The sequence below is a fragment of the Chrysemys picta genome, chromosome 1 (assembly GCF_011386835.1).
Source record: "Chrysemys picta bellii isolate R12L10 chromosome 1, ASM1138683v2, whole genome shotgun sequence".
NCBI classification, from domain to species: domain Eukaryota; kingdom Metazoa; phylum Chordata; order Testudines; family Emydidae; genus Chrysemys; species Chrysemys picta.
The window spans coordinates 200,493,218-200,512,929 of record NC_088791.1 but is presented as its reverse complement, the minus strand read 5'-3'; the positions used below and the strand labels follow the sequence as shown (position 1 = coordinate 200,512,929).

General features: G+C 39.1%; 1 long non-coding RNA gene across 2 annotated transcripts in view; it reads right to left on the bottom strand.

Moving 5' to 3' along the window:
* Positions 1 to 19,712, bottom strand: part of LOC101936647 (uncharacterized) — a 182,644-nt gene that overhangs the window by 80,642 nt on the left and 82,290 nt on the right. For both annotated transcript variants that reach the window (XR_010594929.1, XR_509119.4), the window contains exon 3: positions 19,507 to 19,682. This is a non-coding gene — a long non-coding RNA (uncharacterized LOC101936647). The remainder of the gene's footprint in view (positions 1 to 19,506; positions 19,683 to 19,712) is intronic.

Below are 19,712 nucleotides of genomic sequence, written 5' to 3'. Positions count from 1 at the left end.
GAGGTAGAATCAAGGAAGTGACATAAATAGACATTGCTACGTGGGCAGAGGAGTAGTAGCAGCGAGGTTAGAAGCCACCTGGAACATGTGAGGAGAATAATTCAAGGGCAAAGATGATGCCAGTGAAGGTAAATGGGAGATTGACATGGAGTTGTGATTGAGGATTTAGCTAAAGGAAGTTGAAATGAAGCCACAAATTGGCTATGTCAGAACTTAGTTGTGTGAATACTCTGTAATTAAAGGTGTCAAAAACATGTAAACATTGAATAGTATTGTTAGATTGATGACTACAGCTACAGAAAGAGGGTTTTTTTTTAAAGGGGGAGGGCACATGAGGAAATGGGACAAAAGAATGAACCTTGCAATACTACTTGTAGAAGTGGAGCAACTATTATAAAAGGAACTGGACAGAGATAGTGGACAAAGTATAAGATGGTATCAGATAGACAGCTCAGAGTGGCAAAGGCTGCAGAGAGGTAAAATTAGATTGAGACAGAAAACAGTTCTCTAGCCACAGTGAGAACCGCTTTCAGCTCCAGGAAAAAAAAAAAAAACAGATAAAAATTGGTCTAGGATACTGTTATTTGAGAAGTAGCTGGAAATGTGTGAAAGTAGCCTTCTTTCAAGTACTTTGCTGAGAAAGGGAAGACTAGAACTTTGCTGATAGCATCAAAGTCAATGGCAAATTTATGAAAGGAATGGAGAGGACAGATTTCTAAAAGATTAGAAAATAGAAGAGACAAATGAGGAGAAAAGAAGCCCAAATAATGGTAATGGAAAGAAGTACCTTACTCAAGGGGCTTGATAACTTCAAAGATCAGAAGGCAGTCTTGAGGGAAGATAATCAAATGGGAAGAAATGTTGTCCTGGATTACAGCACTCTTAGTTTGAAAGAAAAAAGCAAATTATTCATACCTGGCAGTGGAAAGGTTGCTAGTGAAGAGACAATGGAATTGATGAAGGAGTGAGGATTATTATACCAGCATGTCTAGAAATGAAGGCAATTAGAATTTGAGATTTCAGTGGTACATGTGAGGGGTTTTTTTTAAATATAATTTACTTATTGATTTGTCTCTTAGAGGGGAAAAGCCTTTGCTATTACAGAGCTGAAATCTTAGATTGATGAGGGTGTCAACAAGATTTAGAGTCTACATTTATATGGTGACCCATGGGTACCTTTATATTACAGGATATCTTAGCCCAGATTACAATTATTCATATGTGCCTACACAGGGAAGGGAACATAAAGGCCATACTGGGTCAGACCAATGGTCCATCTAGCCTAGTATCCCATCTTCTGATAGTGGCTAATGCCAGACGCTTCAGAGGGAATGAGCAGAACAGGTAATCATTGAGTGATCCACCATCCACGCCTCACTTTTGGCAGTCAGAGGCTAGGGACAACCAAAATTTGGGGTTGCATCCCTAACTATCTTGGCTAATAGCCATTGATGGACCTATCCGCCATGAACTTCTCTCATTTTTTGAACCCTGCTACAGTTTTGGCTTTCATAACATCCCCTGGCAATGAATTCCACAGGTTAACTGAGCATTGTGTGAAGAAATACTTCCTTTTGTTTGCTTTAAACCTGCTGCCTATTAATTTCATTAAGTGACCCCTGGGTCTTGTGTTATGTGAAGGAGTAAATAACACTTTCTTATTCACTTAGCCTCTAGTTAGTGTTTTACCTCATAGTTGATCCGAAGTAATATGTAGTGAGGTGTGCCACTGCAAGATAATAAAACAGGTGACCTACATCAACATATTAAATGTTCTCTAATGTAATTTTAAAAATGGAACATTGCAACAACACTTCAACACTCCTGTGGAAATACAGGATGAACGAGTTCTACAGCATGAAGCACTCTCAACACTGAAAAGCTAAAAATGTTCAAAGTAGCAACTGGATTGGCTAAACAGCCATCGGAGCATCCAAAGTTTGCCCAACTGAGGAGGATCACTTTAAGAACTAGCTAGGTGCCCAAGGGACGCAACTTCTTGGTGCAGAGAAGACGGAACCATCTTCATTTTTAACAGAAGTGTAGCCTGCAGAGAGATTACAAGCTACTTAAATGGAGAAGTCATCATAACATGTTGGGGCTTATAATTTCCAAAGGCTGCCTCTTCCGATTTAAAGATGAGTATGGCTGTGGGCTACTCTTTGGCCAATGCCGCTTTATAGTGTAGTGCCATATTCACTACCCACTGACTAGTAAAGCAGTTTATCGTCTCGCCTTATATTAAACCTGAAAACCTCTGAATCATCATCATCTCTGGTAACAGGTGTCCATTTGAGTGAATTTTATCTATTCCTACTTATGACAAACCCTCATTACAAAACACTAGGTGACTTCAATGAAGGTGCACAGAGTTCTAACTCAGGGTCAAAATCTCTGCCCTAAAACCTTAGTCAGATGGTTGTGAGCTTTATTCATAGTACATGGTGAGTCAGACTGCCTCCTACCGCAAGAACAACTCCTCCCAAAATGTCACCATTTTATGTCACCCGGAGGGGTGGGGGTGGGGGGGAGGATGGCAATTTTATCAATGAGAAAAACATGAGAGGCTAAACTTTTGGGGAAAAGTGCTTGAACTATATATTCAGGATGGCCACATAAGGAAGGTGCTGTTGAACTTTGTCAAAACGGTTTTTAAAAGCACAAAAACCTATGAAAGCCTATGGAAGGGAACAAAATTAAGTGGATGGCCTGGGGGTGTGGCTTTCTACTGAAAAAAAAAAAACACACATTCATTTGCAATAAGGGTAAGGAAGAAAATTGCACTCCTGTACATAAAGATTGCCTCCATCGTCAGTAATTGAAAAACACCTTCTGTTACTCTCTTTCTTAGAAATGCAATTACAGTACTGAGGGATATATTTAATTGTGCACATAGTTAAACATTATTATCATTAATCTTTGTGTTAAAAATAGATCAAAAACATAACAAAATATTTAACAGACAAAATAACAAATGAAGTAATAAAAAATGAAACTATAGAATGCCCCCCTAAAGAATGTAAGTCACATTGGACACAAATATAATGGAAATGCTCGTCAGATCTACTAGCATGTTTAATTAAGACAGAACCCCAAATTAGATTTATATATCACAGTTCCGGAAAATGTGAAAAGATTGTTGAATCTGACTATATACAATTCAACCCTCATATAGTATGCTTTCATTGTTGCTACTAGATATATGAGAAGAGAAAGGGTTTTAACCTTGTTAATAAGTACTTTGAGGGCACCTTATTAAATGTACTGTTGGACATTACAAATTCAACATAACCAGTGCTTCAACTGCCTTTCTGGAAGTAAGTTCTTTGGTTCATTATCCATATTTGTGTACTTAAAATATAGCCGAGTCTAACCTCTTGCTGTATCGTTGACAGTTACTGTAACAACTGAATTGACAACCTCAAAGTTTCAGTCCCATTCAGTCTTTCTTTCCTAAAGATATACCTAGGTGTGCAAACCAGATACATAGTGAGCACAAAGTCTGGGAGCCTGGAAGTCTTGAATCCTAATCCTGGCTCTTCCAGTGACTCACTCTGTGGGCTTGGGCAAGTCACTTAACTTTCTGTCCCCACTCATAAAATGAGAACTCACACAAGTGTTGTTGAGGATTAATTAATGTCTGTACAATACTTTGAACGCATAAAGCTCTACTGAAAAAACAAGCCTGTCATCAGTCTTTAAACTACTGTAGACTTAATAATGCAAACAAATAAAGAAATTGGACATTCAATCAAAGGAAAAATTGTTCTTTACTAGTGCACTGTTGCACCGTTTTTATATTAAGCCATAATAAGTCTTTTCTTTAGTTCTCATAAGAAAAAGTTTGTCGTTCAAAGTAGCAGAATATTACAATTGGATATTACCCCCCTCTGAATTTGTCTGGCAAGTTTAATGTATTGCCATTGTTTAATACTGTAAATTATTACATAGTAAACTTAATACCAGCATGCTGTATTATTCAGCAGCATTGATGGGAAAATGTAAATAAAAAAAAGCATGTTAATATTTCAGACCATATGCAGAAACTATCTCAGTAGGGACTAGGGTTACCAGATGTCCCGATTTTATAGGGACAGTCCCGATATTTGGGGCTTTGTTTTATGTAGGCACCTATTACACCCCTTCCCCCCCCCGGTCCTGATTTTTCACACTTGCCGTCTGGTCACCGTAGTAGGGACAGAGTTCCAGAGATAGTCTAGATGATATTAGGAGTCAGTGAGGTTACCTGAAGTCTACCACTCTGTACAAGTTTTACTAGTTTTTCCTGGGGAAATCTCAATGAATAGCCTGACTTTTGATTTGGAGCCATGTATTATTGGAGACTGCCCTGTCCTGGACAGTTTACAAACTTCTGTAGAGCTACTCCTGCAATTTCCTTCTGTACAAAAAAAGAGAAAGAAAAAGCCCTACAAAGATGGCAACATTTTTCTAAGTAGCAACCACTTTTTAAAAATTAGAGTGAGATCAACCTGTGATGTTCAGGTACAGCAGGTTTCACATTTTGTATTTTCTGCAGGAGGCTTTTTTCTTTCCTTTATGCTGCCTTCTGAAAGAGCTGACAAAGTAATGCGGTGCCTCTCAGAATTACATTAATGTTTCTGGTCTAGTCTGGCGTGAGGATAGCTAGAATTGGACTTTCACTCCACCAGGACAGGATAATTAAAAAGTGTTGGTATCAGTACCAATGACAAAGACGTTTCACCATTATTTGCTATTAATACAGAAGCTAAACTAGTCCAATAAATCATTGCAACAATTTTCTACCTGGAGATTCAAGCCTTAGCTTTCCAATACAAGCACATGGCTGCCAAAGCAGCTTCCTGCCAACTGATGTAAGATTTTAATTCTGCACAAAATATCTGACTCCATTTATAAGGTTGAAAAGTTATATATTTGTACAGTTACAGTTTGCTTTACCATTTAATTAAAGCATATTAATTAGGATCTGTGCTGGGACTTGTGCTGTTCAGCATATTCATAAATGATCTGGAAAAAGGGGTAAACAGTGAGGTGGTAAAATTTGCAGATGATACAAAATTACTCAAGATAGTTAAGTCCAAAGCTGACTGCGAAGTGTTACAAAGGGATTTCACTAAACTGGGTGATGGGGCAACATGATGGCAGATGAAATTCAATGTTGACAAATGCAAAGTAATGCACTTTGGAAAACATAATACCAACTATATATACAAAATGATGGGGTCTAAATTACCTGTTATCACTCAAGAAAGATCTTTATGGATAGTTCTCTGGTAACATCTTAATGTGCAGAGGCAGTCAAAAAAGCGAACAATGTTAGGAAAGGGAGAGATAGTAAGACAAAAATATCATAATGCCACTATATAAATCTATTGTGTTCCCACACCTAGAATACTGCATGCAGTTGTGGTTGCCCAGCTCAAAAAAAGATATATTAGAATTGGACAAAGTACAGAGAAGGGCAAAAAGGAAAAAAAAATGACAAGGGGTATGGAACAGCTTTCATTTGAAGAGAGATTACAAAGACTGGGACTGTTCATCTTAAAAAAGAGATGACTCAGGGGGGATATGAGAGAGGTCTATAAAATCATGAGTGGTGTGGAGAAAAAGTGTTATTTACCCCTTCACATAACAAAAGAGCCAAGGGACACCAAATAAAATTAATAGGCAATAGGTTTAAAACAAACATCAGAAAGTACTTCTTAACACAACACACAGCCTGTGGAGCTTGTTGTCAGGGGCTGTTGTGAAAGCCAAAAGTATAACTGGGCTCAAAAAAAGAATTAGATGAGTTCATGGAGGATGGATCCACCAACGGCTATTAGCCTAGATGGTCAGATGGACAACTCCATGCTCTGGGTGTTCCTAAACCTCTGACTGTTGAACATATAATGTAGTACTTTTCTGGAGGTATTTAGATCATGCTCATTTCGGTGGTGTTCCTAAACCTTTGACTGGGCGATAGGAGATGGATCACTCAATAATAAATTGCCACTGTTGGAAGACTGGATACTGGACTAGCTGGCCCAGTATGGCCATTCTTATATTCTTCTATAAGCTCTTTAGATCAGGGAGCATATTTTTGTTATGCTTGTACAGTTCCTAGTACTACTGGGCCCTGGTCCATGAGTAGAACTTCTAAATGCTACTGCAATACAAACAACAACAAGTCAAGATAGTGATCAAATGTTGAACACACAATGCAGTACTTCTCTATAGGTATTTATATCATGCTTGTTTCTGTGGTCCCTGAGTGCATAAGGCAGAATACTTAGCAACCCGCCTCGAATACATGTATTTTGTAAGAAAATCAGGGAAAGAATGTTAAAATATATTTTAGGTTTTTAAAAATAATCTTTGCTTACTATTTAGAATGACTTCTTTGGAATATGGCTATTGCATATCAGAAATTGCATTTCTCCTATCAGAAATTCAATCTGTTGCAATTCACAATTAAAAGCTGCTTTGTTGTAAAGATCCTGCGTTTTAGAGTGATTTTTTTGGACAGTGACATTTTAATCTAAAATATTTAGCCAAAACTATACAAATACTAAGTGTGGAACTGATGAGCAGATTTCAGATTTCTACGTAGTTCAGCGAGTAGTTACAATGAAAACTAAAAATCTGTCAAAAGGAACATCATAGCATTAACTGCTTCTAATATTATTTAAACATACGTTGAACATATAAATATTCCACAAATGCTTTTAAAACAAACATTTTTTTGCATATGCAGCTGATGAAAAGCATTGTTCTTCTTACTCATTCCCACCCCAAATTGGTGTTTTTGAAAGAGATAATGCTATGTAGTTGATACCTATCTTGAAAGGTACAATCAAGATCAGATATTAAGAATTATTTCTATATAAAATCTGCAGGGTGTAACATAGGGTGAGGGCCACAAGTGAATATTCCCATCAAATGCATCCCCACTTCTGTTACTGGAGGGATATAAGTTCAAAGTTCACATTCACAGTTGATGTGGGTTTCCTTTGAGATGCCTGGAAAATGACTACGTTGACCACATCCACATTCTAAATTTTTTCTTGAGAACTCCTAATGAAGCTTCAGCCAAAAGAACAGGAACTGACTCATTTTGCTGTGCCCCATTCACTGCATAATCAGTCTGGAGAGTACAGCCCAGGATATGGGGCAGGAATATAAGGCAGCCAAAATGCATTTATACTGATCAACTGTCCAATCAAGTACACAAAGATACTCTATGCACAGACAAGTTACAACATTGCTATATTGATGCAGAATGTATGTGCCCATGTGAACATACAACTCCCTCCCCACAGTGAGCATCTCTTATACAACACATGGAGGGTGGAGAAGAGTATATCACCTCTTTCTTTTATTATTGTACTTGCACGTCAGAGCAGCAATTGAATACAAACCCAGTGATAAGGAGAAATTAGCTTTTTTGCCTACGTAGCTATGCCTAACATGAGAAAAAAAGTATATACAGTGAAGTTCACTTAACTGGCACGCTGTGGATGAAATCTACCATTTCAACAGTTGCTCAGATTATCAGAGACACTCCTAGGAATATATTATGCTGCAAGGTACACTTTCATTTTCTGAATTGTTTTAAAACTAAGTATTTAACAAATCACATCCCTGTTAAGGTGACTCATTTAGCAGTTATAATAGAGCAAGGAAATACCATGCAGTGAACAAATCTCCAGACAATGGAGAACGTATACTACCACATATCAATTCACATCTTTTATAGACTTACAGAAAACAGGCATCCCGTTTAAAATTGACTTTCCACAAAATAGGTGTGCCATTAATCCATTGTTTAAGCCACTAAAGAGCACTGAATCATTTCCCTGGAAAGCATCACAATGGAGAGGGTGTGTTGTTCTTAATCATGGTGTCTGTTGCCTACTTTCTAGAAGAAACCATGTAAATTATAGGAATTTGTACTTGAATACTCTAAAAACATAAAATGCATATTCCTGTTTTAAATACCAACAAAACTCCAGAGGATTGAACATATGACATAGGAAGGATCCAAAAGCAATTATATGATGCAAATACCACCAGGTTCAAGGAGAGAAACTAATTTTTTTTTTAAGAGAACTCATGCCACCCAAATATTCACCAACCTCCCCATTGCTCTTGAGTCTAATCTGAATTAAGAATATGTACATCTTTAAAAATATCTCTGGCATAACAGAAATATAACATCTTGATGATTTTGGTCCTCCAGCCTTTTTCAAAAGGAATGGTTAAGGTTTTCGACCAGATTTGTTTAAAATATTTATTCACTTTATGAACATTTAACTGGTTTCCCCACCTGACCTCGCCTGATGGTCTGGTCCGCAATGGGTACTTTTTAGTTGATGTGTATGCTCATGCTGTAGAATCAGATGCTGATCTTGTACCAAAGGATTGCATACCCTTAATTTGGATTGATCTGTTGCACTTCAGACTGAAATGTTTAACAAGTGACAAAAGACCAAAAAGTAGTTGAAAGTACACAACTCAAACTGGTCGCAATTAATGCAACAAATCATATTACAATGTTAAAGCTACCTTAACAGTAGTTCAACTTATTAAAAACCTTCATTTGTATTTACACTAAAGAGGAGCAAAATTGTTTGTCCATCCATGTATGGGTTTCTCATCTAAAATGTCTTTTTTCCTTTGCACTTAAGTTTTTCAGTATAGTGCTCTGTAAAACACCCAGACCATTCATTATATGCAAGCTCTTTTTCAAAGGAATCTCTGACATAAGTAGCTTCCCAAATGACTTCTTACTAACAAGAAAGTGTCTAGAGAAAACGTTTGTCATAAAGAGTTTTCTTCTGTGGCAAGAGAAATACAAAGGGGCCATTTTGGCTCTCTTACCATCAAGATAACTTCCAGAGTAGTTTTATTGGTATTAGTAATGTAATCAAGGTAAGGAGAAACCTCACCTTTCACATTTAAAAACTGAACTGCTTTCTTCACTCTTCACTCCCCTCAAAAAAAAAAAAAAAAAAAAAAAGTTTGAAAGGTCCAGTAAAAGGCCCCCATGCCTTTGGGCTTGATGTTGACATCAGTACACGCAATTTCCATTGACTAAAGTTGTGTAGTGATTAAAGGCGGAACTGGGCACAAAGGCTCACTTCTGCCCTGTTGTGCACAACAGCCATTTGTGAGAAAACAGTTCAATTTCAGCATACGAAGGCCAGACTTCCTCTTGCCCAGGTTACAGTAGTAACAGCAACAAAACCACTGCCTTTTACAAGACCTGCAGCATTCTCTGAGTTGCAGTTTCTAAACTGTAAAAAAGACTGGTAACAGTGTAGTTTAACTGGTATGACAATAACTAACTACAAGTAACTCCTCACTTAACCTCGTCCCAGTTAACGTTGTTTCATTGTTGTGTTGCTGATCTATTAGAGAACATGCTCGTTTAAAGTTGCGCACTGCTCCCTTATAACGTCGTTTGGCAGCTGCCTGCTTTGTCCACTGCTTGCAGAAAGAGCAGCCCGTTGCAGCTGGCTGGTGGGGGCTTGGAACCAGGGTGGACTGGCAACCCTCCTGAGTTCCCTGTGCGGCAGCCACCCAGCAGGCTAACAATTGCCAGCAGTTCAGCTGTCCCTCCCCACACTGCCATGTGGTGTTCCTGCCCTCTGCCTTGGAGCTGCTCCTGGGAGCCTCCTGCTTGCTGTGCATAGGGTGTGGGGGAAGAAAGGTGCTGATGTCAGGGTGTCCCCCTCCCCCCTGCTCCTGTACCCCAACTCCACAGAGCAGGGGCAGGACATGACAGGGCTCAGGAAGGAGGGAGCTTGCTGGCAGCAGCTGCTGTCTCAACTTGCTGATCTACTAAAAAAGGCAATGTACTTAGAGTGGAGTCAGTATACGTAAAGGGGCAATGCGCATCTCTCTCTCTCTCCCTCACACCCACACCATGTGTCTGTCTCTACCTCTCTCTCTTCACACACACACAAGGTGTGTGTCGCTGTCTCTCTCTCTCTCACCCCTCCCCAACCACCACCACTTTGGAAAGTGGAGGGAGTGGTGCACTCCAGTGGGATAGCGTGGGTTCATCATCTCGTTCAGTTTCCACAGGGAATGTTTGCAGCCACTGCCATGCTGTATCTCCTCCCTCCATTCGTGCTGCCTTGTAGAGTATGAGGCTACATTAACAACAACGTGTTAAACTTTCAGGGCTCAGCGGAGTGCTAGTTCATCATTTAGCAGTAAGGCATTCCCTGGGAAATATCCCACCCTCTCACTCCACCAACTCAACCAAGCTTCACAATCATCATTGCTGTGCACAATTGTTTGTTAAATTGTTTATTTAAAACTTATACTGTGTATATATACACACGTGTGTGTGTGTGTGTGTGTGTTAGTCTTTTGTCTGGTGAAAATATTTCCCTGGAACCTAACCTCCCCCCTTTTTACATTCATACTTACGGGGAAATTGGATTCACTTAACATGGTTTTGCTTAAAGTAGCATTTTTCAGGAACATAACGACAAAGTTACATGAGGAGTTACTGTATATTTGCTGAGCAACTTTCAAAATGCTATCTAGCAGAATTATCCCCATTTTAAAGATGGGGAAAATAAATCACAGAGGTTCTATTTTAAATATTTCTAAGTCATATAGCACCTCAGAATCTAAGTGCTGATAACTAAATACAGTATCTAAATAATACAATCATCCAGCATAATCTACCTAAAATAAATTAGTGAGCTTGATTTAATTTGTCAGTAGAGGGTTCGATGTGAGAGGCCATTTCGTTCCCTTTTGAAAATCCTAACCTTAAATAGTGAAGCGAGGTAGACACCCAACTGCCCTTGAAGGTCAATGGGAATTCAGTGCCCCATTCCCTTAAAAATCCCACCCTAGTGTCCAACAAGAGATTTACCCCCAATACTATAACAGGTCAGTGGCAGAGTGGGAACAGAACCCAGATCACCTGACTTCCAGTTCCTTGTTCAAGCCACAAGCCACGCTTGCCTGTTGAGACTTACCAGCAATTAGCTTGATGCGCTAATGAGACTGCACCTCAGCCAGGCATTGGAAGTTCTACCAGGCACCTACTAATTAAAAGACTAAGCCTACTGTTACCTATTCTTAAGAACCCAAAAGTGTCCTAGGCACTTAATAGAAAACCTCTCTAGACAGAGAGAGATTTATAATCAAAGGTAGAAGCCCCACAAGTGAGATTCAGTAATAATGTCTTGATAAGACAGTTCAACATCTCCACACTCCATAGCACCCCTTTCTTCTAGGAAGTGGAAGGTTGCTAGGATTTTTACTAGGGCCCTGGACCCTACCTGGGGACTCCAGCTCTCTCATAAACTTCCTATTAGTAGGTGTGAGTAATTTAAAGCTACATTTCCTGTTTGAAGATCAAAGGAGAGTTGCCTTAACTCCCAACAGCCTCTTGTGAGGAAGGTGGATCTCTGCTACGCTATCCTGTTCCCTAGACAAATTATTTTGAGGGACTTTCCCCTCATCAACAATTTCAGCTCAGCTTCAGCAGCATGTTATTATTGGTAGTTGAAGTGCCTATTAGTTAATATTGGTATGCGTGCCAAGTGCCAATAGTCTTCAGCAGAATATACTGTTTAGTTTTTCTCAGGTCCACAACATTTTACTGACCAGACCAGAAAATGGTAATGTTTTACATAAGTAACTCTAGCATGGCTAACTTCAAACATAATTTTAAAATAAATATTGTAAATATAAGTACATGTACATCCACTTTCTAAAACAATGAATAATGGTCCTGGAAATCTTGCCTTTATTCTCAATATTTATGTGGATTAAATCTACAGCCAATTATTTTATCATATGACTTGTAGCATTCAGATAAAACTGAAACAAGAGCAACAAGTTTCAAGAGCTGAACAACATTATTTGATGATGTATGTACAGTTCAGCCTATGCAAAGTCTACTGGTTTTATTGGTTCTTCAGCTAACTAAACTTAGTGAGTTTGGGTTTGCAGGAGCTCAGTTCACCGTTCCCTTAGCTTGTACGTTTTGGACTCACCTGAAACTCTAAAGAAGTGAAACATATTCCTACAAGGCCAAACTGTCTGCCTTCTATCCTAGCCCCTCAGTTCTTTATGTAGTTACTGAGGGGACTGAGTTGGCCAGATATTCCACTTCTCCTCAGGTTACTCCTGAGGAAATTCTGCACCCAAATAAATAAATTTCTACACACAATATTTTAAAATTCTGCAAAATTCTGCATATTTTATTTGTCAATAAATAAATGTGGAGGCTGCAGCATAGCAGTGGGGAGCACATGCCACTGGCTGCAAGGAGGGGGGAGATCACCCTGCAGCCCCCACGCTGGACATGGTGGTGAAGCTGTGCAAGGGCCAGGCCTGCCCTACCCCAGAAACACCCCAAGGCGCTGCACCTCTGCCCCAGGCACACCAATATAGGAAGCGAGAGGGACAGATTCTTGCACTCATGCCCAGCCATGGTCCCCTGATCCCCGTGTGGGCCAGGCAGGCTCAGCCTGGCAGAATCCAAGTGTGGAAGGATCCAGGTGTGGAGTGAGAGAGTTCTGTGTGGGCAGTCTGGGTGTGGGTGGCTCAGTGTAGATCCATGTGTGTGTGTGTGGGGGGGGGGCAGAGGGAGAGAAGAGAACTCTAGGTGCACAAGGGCTTGGGAGGTTCCAAGTGCAGGGGGAATGGGAATCTGCAGAGGAGTACAGGTGACGGTGGTTGGGACTTAGCAAGTGGGGTGAGATCTGGGTCTGGAGAGATGGGGCTCGGCAAGAGGAGTTTGGGTGTGGGGGGCTCATTGGAGGGGTTCGGGTGCTGGGAGAATGGGTTTTGAAGGGGTGGAGCTGGTTGGGGCTCAGTAGGGTGGGGATCCAGGTGCAGGGGGTTGGGTGCAGGGGACAGGGTCTGGATACAGGGGGAAGGGGCTCAGTGGGGGGGGGGGTTTGGGGGAGGAGCTTGGTGCAGGGGGGCTCCAGGTGCAGGGGACTCGGGGGGGGTACAGCTTGGCAGAGGGGGGTCTGGGTATGGGGAGGTCTAGAAGAACAGGGGTTGGGTGGACGGGAGAGCAGCTCCCCATATAGTGACCCTCGTCCCCCTGTGGCTGACGAGTGATGGGGACAGAGCTTCCTGCAACCGGGGAGGTTTCTGGGGTGGGCCGCTCTTTGCAGGGGAAGAGGAAGTTTGTCCTCTCCTGCCCCCAGCCCAACTAGGTCTAGCAGCTGAGCCCAGCGCAGGGTAAGAACTACCGGCCAGGGCATCCCCAGCCCTGACCATCCCCACCCCCTCACTCGCTGGCTGGCCGGGCACCTGAAACGACGCACCCGTGCTCCTGGGGAGGGGCGTGTGACAGGTCTTGCAGCTTCCCTGTCATCTTCTGCGGGGGGGAGAAAAGAAATCTGTGGGGGACATAAACTCTGCGTGCGTGCAATGGCAGGGAATTCCCCCAAGATAATGGGTCACCCCTCATCTTTGCTGTCCAGCTAGCAGGACTGCTTCTTCCCTTGTATTTTCAGGAAGCTGGGGGAGACATTTGCCCTTTATGCAACAGCAAGACTGTCTTGCTGCTGCCATTTATCTAGGCTATTTATCCCATTCTGGAGCATATATGTCTAAATGCATCATGGGTGCACAATGCTGAGGAATTTCAGTGTCAGAATATCATGCTGCATCTGTCAGGAAGAAACACCCCTTACCCCAAATACTATTTGCAGTATTGTGAAAATATTGATTATTCTTGGAAGATTATCAGTGGTGTGGGGTTTAGAAATCCTTAGCTATATTATAATTTGCTTTTACCTTAAACTTTTTGCCAATCGGAGTTGAAAAAACACAAAACTATTTTCAAGGTGGAAACAAGACCCATTTTTGTTGACAGAAACCATTTCATATTCAGTGCCAAATCAAGTGCTTGCTAGATAGGGTCAGCAAAAGAAGATTACTAAAATACAAATATTTGATTATTCATAAATTACCCAGACTGCGAAGTTTACCTTAAGTGTGAACAGTTGGCAGCAAAATTTAATGCTTATTTTAAAAGCAGCATCTGGTCTAATTTATACAATGTTTCACCGTGACAAAGGTAATTGGAAATGTTTTTGCAGCATTATGCACCTATTTTTAGTAGATATTTCTGATGGAGAAGGAAAATGAATCATCTGATATATGATACTTATGAAACAGGTAAGTCTTATGGCAAATAGCTACAGACCATAACTTTTCAACAAAGCACACTTCAATGTGCAAAGAGAGACCTAAAAACATGCAGAAAGCCATTGCAATGTGTATTAGATAGAGTATAGGATTTATAAAGATGTAGTTTAAATATAAAGTTACCATAAAGAAGGCCAATGTGATTTTTACATAATATGAAGTAGATCTGAAATCAATAGTTTGATAGTGAATAACTAAAATTTACAGAAATACAAGTGAATAGCTACATCCCTTACTATCTGATACAGGAACACAGCTAGTAGTTTTCTTACCACTAGTAATGGAACCCACCATTCACACATTCAAAAACCGAACTGCTTTCTTACTCCAAAATAGTTTGGGAATGCCAGTCAAAAAACAATTCTTTGGGCCCAGCCCCATCACTGATCCACACAGAAATCCCATTGACTAAAGCTGTGTCTGGATCGGTTTCAAGACAGGGCCCAAAGGCTCAGTTTCACTCTGTGCACGTGTGGCATTTGTGGAAAAGTACAGTTTCTTAATGAGAGTAGTAATCTCTTGCCAAGATAACATTAATAGCAACCAAACTTCATTATCATGCTAGACCTGCTTAATTTCTAAAGCGTCAATGACCAGCATGATTTAAATTATCAGAGGGGTAGCCGTGTTAGTCTGAAACTGTAAAAAGCGACAAAGAGTCCTGTGGCACCTTATAGACTAACAGAAGTATTGGAGCACAAGCTTTCGTGGGTGAATATCCACTTTGTCAGACGCATGTCATGGAAATTTCAAGAGGCAGGTATAAATATGCAGGCAAGACATGCATCTGACGAAGTGGGTATTCACCCACGAAAGCTTATGCTCCAATACTTCTGTTAGTCTATAAGGTGCCACAGGACTCTTTGTCGCTTTTTACGTCATTTAAATGGAAATTATAAACACTGAAACAGTGATATCTGTTATGGCAATAAATAGCTGCATGTATATCAAGCACGTTTCAACCAGAAATGTCCAAAGGACTTTACAAAAGTAGGTAAATATTGTCATTTTATGGAGAGAAACTGAATTATGGAGGTTCTACCAAATTCACAAATATCTGAATCATATTGGATCAGCCTAATAGTCCAATATCCTGAGTCACAATGGATAGTACTGGTTGCTTCATTAAATGGTATAAATACCCCATAATGGACAATTATACTTACTGGAGAAGTTTACTCCTAATCCCAGGCACTTAGGGGTTGTATTATGTCTTTTGTATTGGGAGACAATGAAATAAGCATACCTCAGTAATCCTTTTACTATTCATTATTCTATATATTTCTATCACTTCATTTGCCTTTCTTCTAAACTATACAGTACTAATATTTTTACTTTTCAGCCTTTCACTGCCCTTCTGTCGGCTTTATCTGTTTCTTGAACCTCCCTGTTTGTAGTTAATTTAGAACCCATCTATGTGAACAAATAGTCCAATGGTTTCTTCCAACGTGCATTACCTGACCCTGTTTATACTGAATTTCTTCTGATATGTTGCCCAGGCACCTAATTTTAGTTAGGTCCTTCAGAAGTTCCTTACTAGCCTCAATTTATATAACTCTAATTGTGTGCTCTTCAAATTTTTGTCACCTCATTGAGCCTAAAAGAAAAGATGAACAATCTAATTATTGACCATCATTCCCTAAGCTACTACAGATACTTGGGGCACCATACTAAACTTCTACAATTCATTTATTCTTGAACTTTGTTCTCTCTCTCTCTCTCTCTCTCTCTCTCACTCAATCAGTCCCGCCCATAAAAGATCTTTATCTCTTACCTACCTGTGACTACTCAATTTTCTGTAAAAACCTCTTCTGAGGGACTTTTTAATACATGCTTCTATCTGTAACAATGAACCAAGTAGTTGGAAATCTATGCCATTGGCCAATTTTTGTCAGCATTGGGCAGTGTGTGTGTGACAGCTGTCAATATAAGACCTGACATGTTTTAGCATTATAAACAGAAGTGTCCATATTTACAATTAAAACATCAGCAATTTCATGAAGATTCAGAAGTGTTTAACACAGATTTTCCCCAATATATTGATTTGTTGTTTTTAACTCAAATTATTAAAACCTAAATATGCAATGCTGAGATGTGTCATGTTTTATTGACAACTATTTTTTATATCCTAAGTTTGAAATGGGTTTCTCTTTCTCTCTCATATCCCCAAGCAAAGAAGTGACACTAAGTCAGCTTTTGAGCTCTTGCTGTGATAAGTAACTTTTCAGAACAAATCAAACCAAACACAATGGAATGATCACCCCCAAGGGAGAACCTCTTCAGTTATTTTATAGTGGGTTTCTGACAGTTAAAGGTGCATAACTACAGTCTACAGTATTCAGCTTACAGCTGGGTGAACAAAATATTTCTCTATTGAAATGATATTTATACAGAATTATTTTCACTTAAGAATATACAATTTCCAGACCTAAAGCAGAGGGAAAACTGTAAAAAGGGACATTGCTACTGAGGACAAGAAGAGCAAAGATGAACAAGTCTAGGGTTAAAGCTTTTTCTCTCTTTTTGAAAAAAAATATAATAGAGATCTTTAAGGCTAGAAAGGATGGGACCTCCCTATACAGTTTCCTTGAGTTAGGACTATCTACAAGTGCACAGGAACCTCTAATGTCATTTCTGGGAAAATGACTAATGTTCTCCGAAGTGCTGTACCATACTGCTACCAAGAACATTCCTCCACAACCATATGTTAAGGAAAATCTATTGAGATGTTGAAATGACTTACATAGTCTAACCAGTTCAAGTTGTTCCCACTGGAAATATATATATACACACACAAAACAGACTTGTGGAAACTTCCAGCTCTTAAAATGACACCCTTACCCCCTTACAAACTGAATGCGTAAGGAAAGCAATTTTTGTCCCAGTGAAAAGGGGGACAAATTCTGAGTTCACTCACATGCTTTATGACACTAAACAAAATAATGGAGTTACATGGGGTGGAAACAGCCCAGAATTTATTCTGACCTGGCACTTCCAGACAACACTATTCAGAAGAGCTGTGCACTATGGCATGCATTCTAGGCAAGCACTGCCTTCCCTCCCCCAAATCTAATGACAAACTACTTTTGGAGGTCTGTAGTTTTTAGTGATATTGCCAAACCGAGTACTTTAGATGCATACTGTTGCCATGGAAACAATATTTTGACTCTTTGGATGCCCCTGAATAATTTTTATGCTTGTGATGGAAATGCCCTTTCTTTATTCTCTATATACCCCTTCCCACAGGAAAAATTACTTTTAGTAGTTTATGTAATTTGCATATGTCAACTAGAATCTTAAAACTAAAAACAAACAAACAAACAATTGTATGTATGTAGATACTTCTATCCCTCCCCACAGTACCTAAGCACCTGTGGGAGAATTTAACCTACAAATGTAGTTATTGACATATTTAGCAAAGTTTATTTTCAAGATAGAAGTGCTCTTTTTAGTTTTGCAATACAACCACCCAGAGGATTTTCTTTTTATAGCATCTGTAAATATTTTCATTAGTTTAGTTACCTTAACAAAAATTAGACAGTAAACATACACTACCAGAAGTAGGGTAAAATGTGGTTGTGTGAGAGATCACACACTTTAAAATGTAAGCTTTTTATGAATAAACTGGAAACAGTTAACAGTATGTCACAAAATAAAAGAAAAGTAATAAACATGATCTAAAGAGGGACATGTTTATTTAGTTTCTGATATTTCCCTTTCATTTGAATCAGTCAGCCAGTCTTCACTCACACAAGTATTTCAGAACAGGTGATTGAAACCAAAAGGGATGGGGGTAGGTCATTAGGTTAAAAACAGACAAATCCATTAAAATAGTATTTTTTAGGCTTCAAATATTTTAGTATGAGTTATTTGGGGGAAAAGTAGTAGTGGCAGAATTTTAACTTCCTGCATTTGTTGGATTATTATGAAATATTAATTAGCAGATTAATAAGTGAAATGTTCCTAGCTATAGATGTTTCATGATTTTCAAAGAGAATATAGAACCTCTAAACCCAGATTGCTTAAGGCTAACAACTAGCATTTTCCCAGGTGTTGCCTGGCCACACCTTAACTAAGAAAAAGAATCTGATTGCAAAGGTTGCGTCACATTCTTCCTTATTCGCTAGGGAACACTGCCCTTAAAAGACATTCTTATCTTAAAGTCTATTCTTTTTATTGCTCCTCTTATTAGACATTTCCGGCTCATTTTTGCAATAAATTTAGCTACTCAGCAACCTTGAGTTCTATTTTTATGAAAAGTATTGTTCAAAGAGCTTCCGAACATTGTATTAGGAAATAAAGAAAAGCGTTTGAACAATTTAGACAATAAAATAGCCATCCTTCTACCATCTAACGCCCTCTGCCCTCCCTTTTTAAGGCAGTATTAAGAAGGCATCGATATCCACTAAAAAAAGTGAAACCAGTCTCAAAATCCCACTGTAGCTTTTTATTTTTGTCCTCATCTGAGGACATTCTGAAAACACTTAAAAGTACAAGTAACATTTTTTTTCAAATACAGGTTGTGATTATTACAAGACTAGGTGGATTCATAGGATTCAATTTATTCAGGTATCAGAGGGGTAGCCGTGTTAGTCTGAATCTGTAAAAAGCAACAGAGGGTCCTGTGGCACCTTTGAGACTAACAGAAGTATTGGGAGCATAAGCTTTCGTGGGTAAGAACCTCACTTCTTCAGATTTTAGTTGTCTCTTAGGAAATAAAAGGAGTATGTACTAATTAATCAAGTGACAGGTATGGAATATTATGTCTACCTATTTATTATATTAGACAGTCAGACCATATTTTGTGTTATGATCATACCAAATTAATCAAGTAGTAACTAATGAAATAGAGTTTTAAAAATCTCATTTTATATACACACCAATACCTGGTAAAAATATACAACCAGTAGTTGAGGTAAGTAGCCTCCCCATTTTACCTGAGTCATCAAGCTCTACACTTACTAAACATTATGTTGATGAAAAGTTTTTATTTGCACCCTTTATTAAGAATCAAACATTTCATTGTTAAAAGTAACTATCCAAAAGGAACATCACAACCATATGCATTAAATTCACTTTATCCATAGCTCCTAGAACAGTTTAGTAAACTTCTCCCTTTAAAAAAAATAAAACTGAGTTAAACATTCCCTCCAAGCCCCAAAAAGCCATTTTCAAATTTATATTTAACTAGACTGAGTAACCAGGTTTGTGTTTTTTCCAAGTTATCTTAGTTACACTACTAGGAATCTGCAAGCAATTTTATAATTATAACATGGACCAGATGATATCCATTAGTAGGCAATGTCATTTCGCACTTACCCATTCTGAATAAAGCAGTATATTTCCTGGTGACAGACTACTGCAGCTTCCATTAACTAAAATTCTTCATCACAGCTAGACAAATCAGATTATAAAATGCCTTTGTTGTATACTGTATGAATGATCTGTTTTCTTTCAGTCACTCTCCAAAGTAAGGAGCTATCAGCATTTCATTCCTGTGACAAAACAGAGAAGAAATAAAAAGG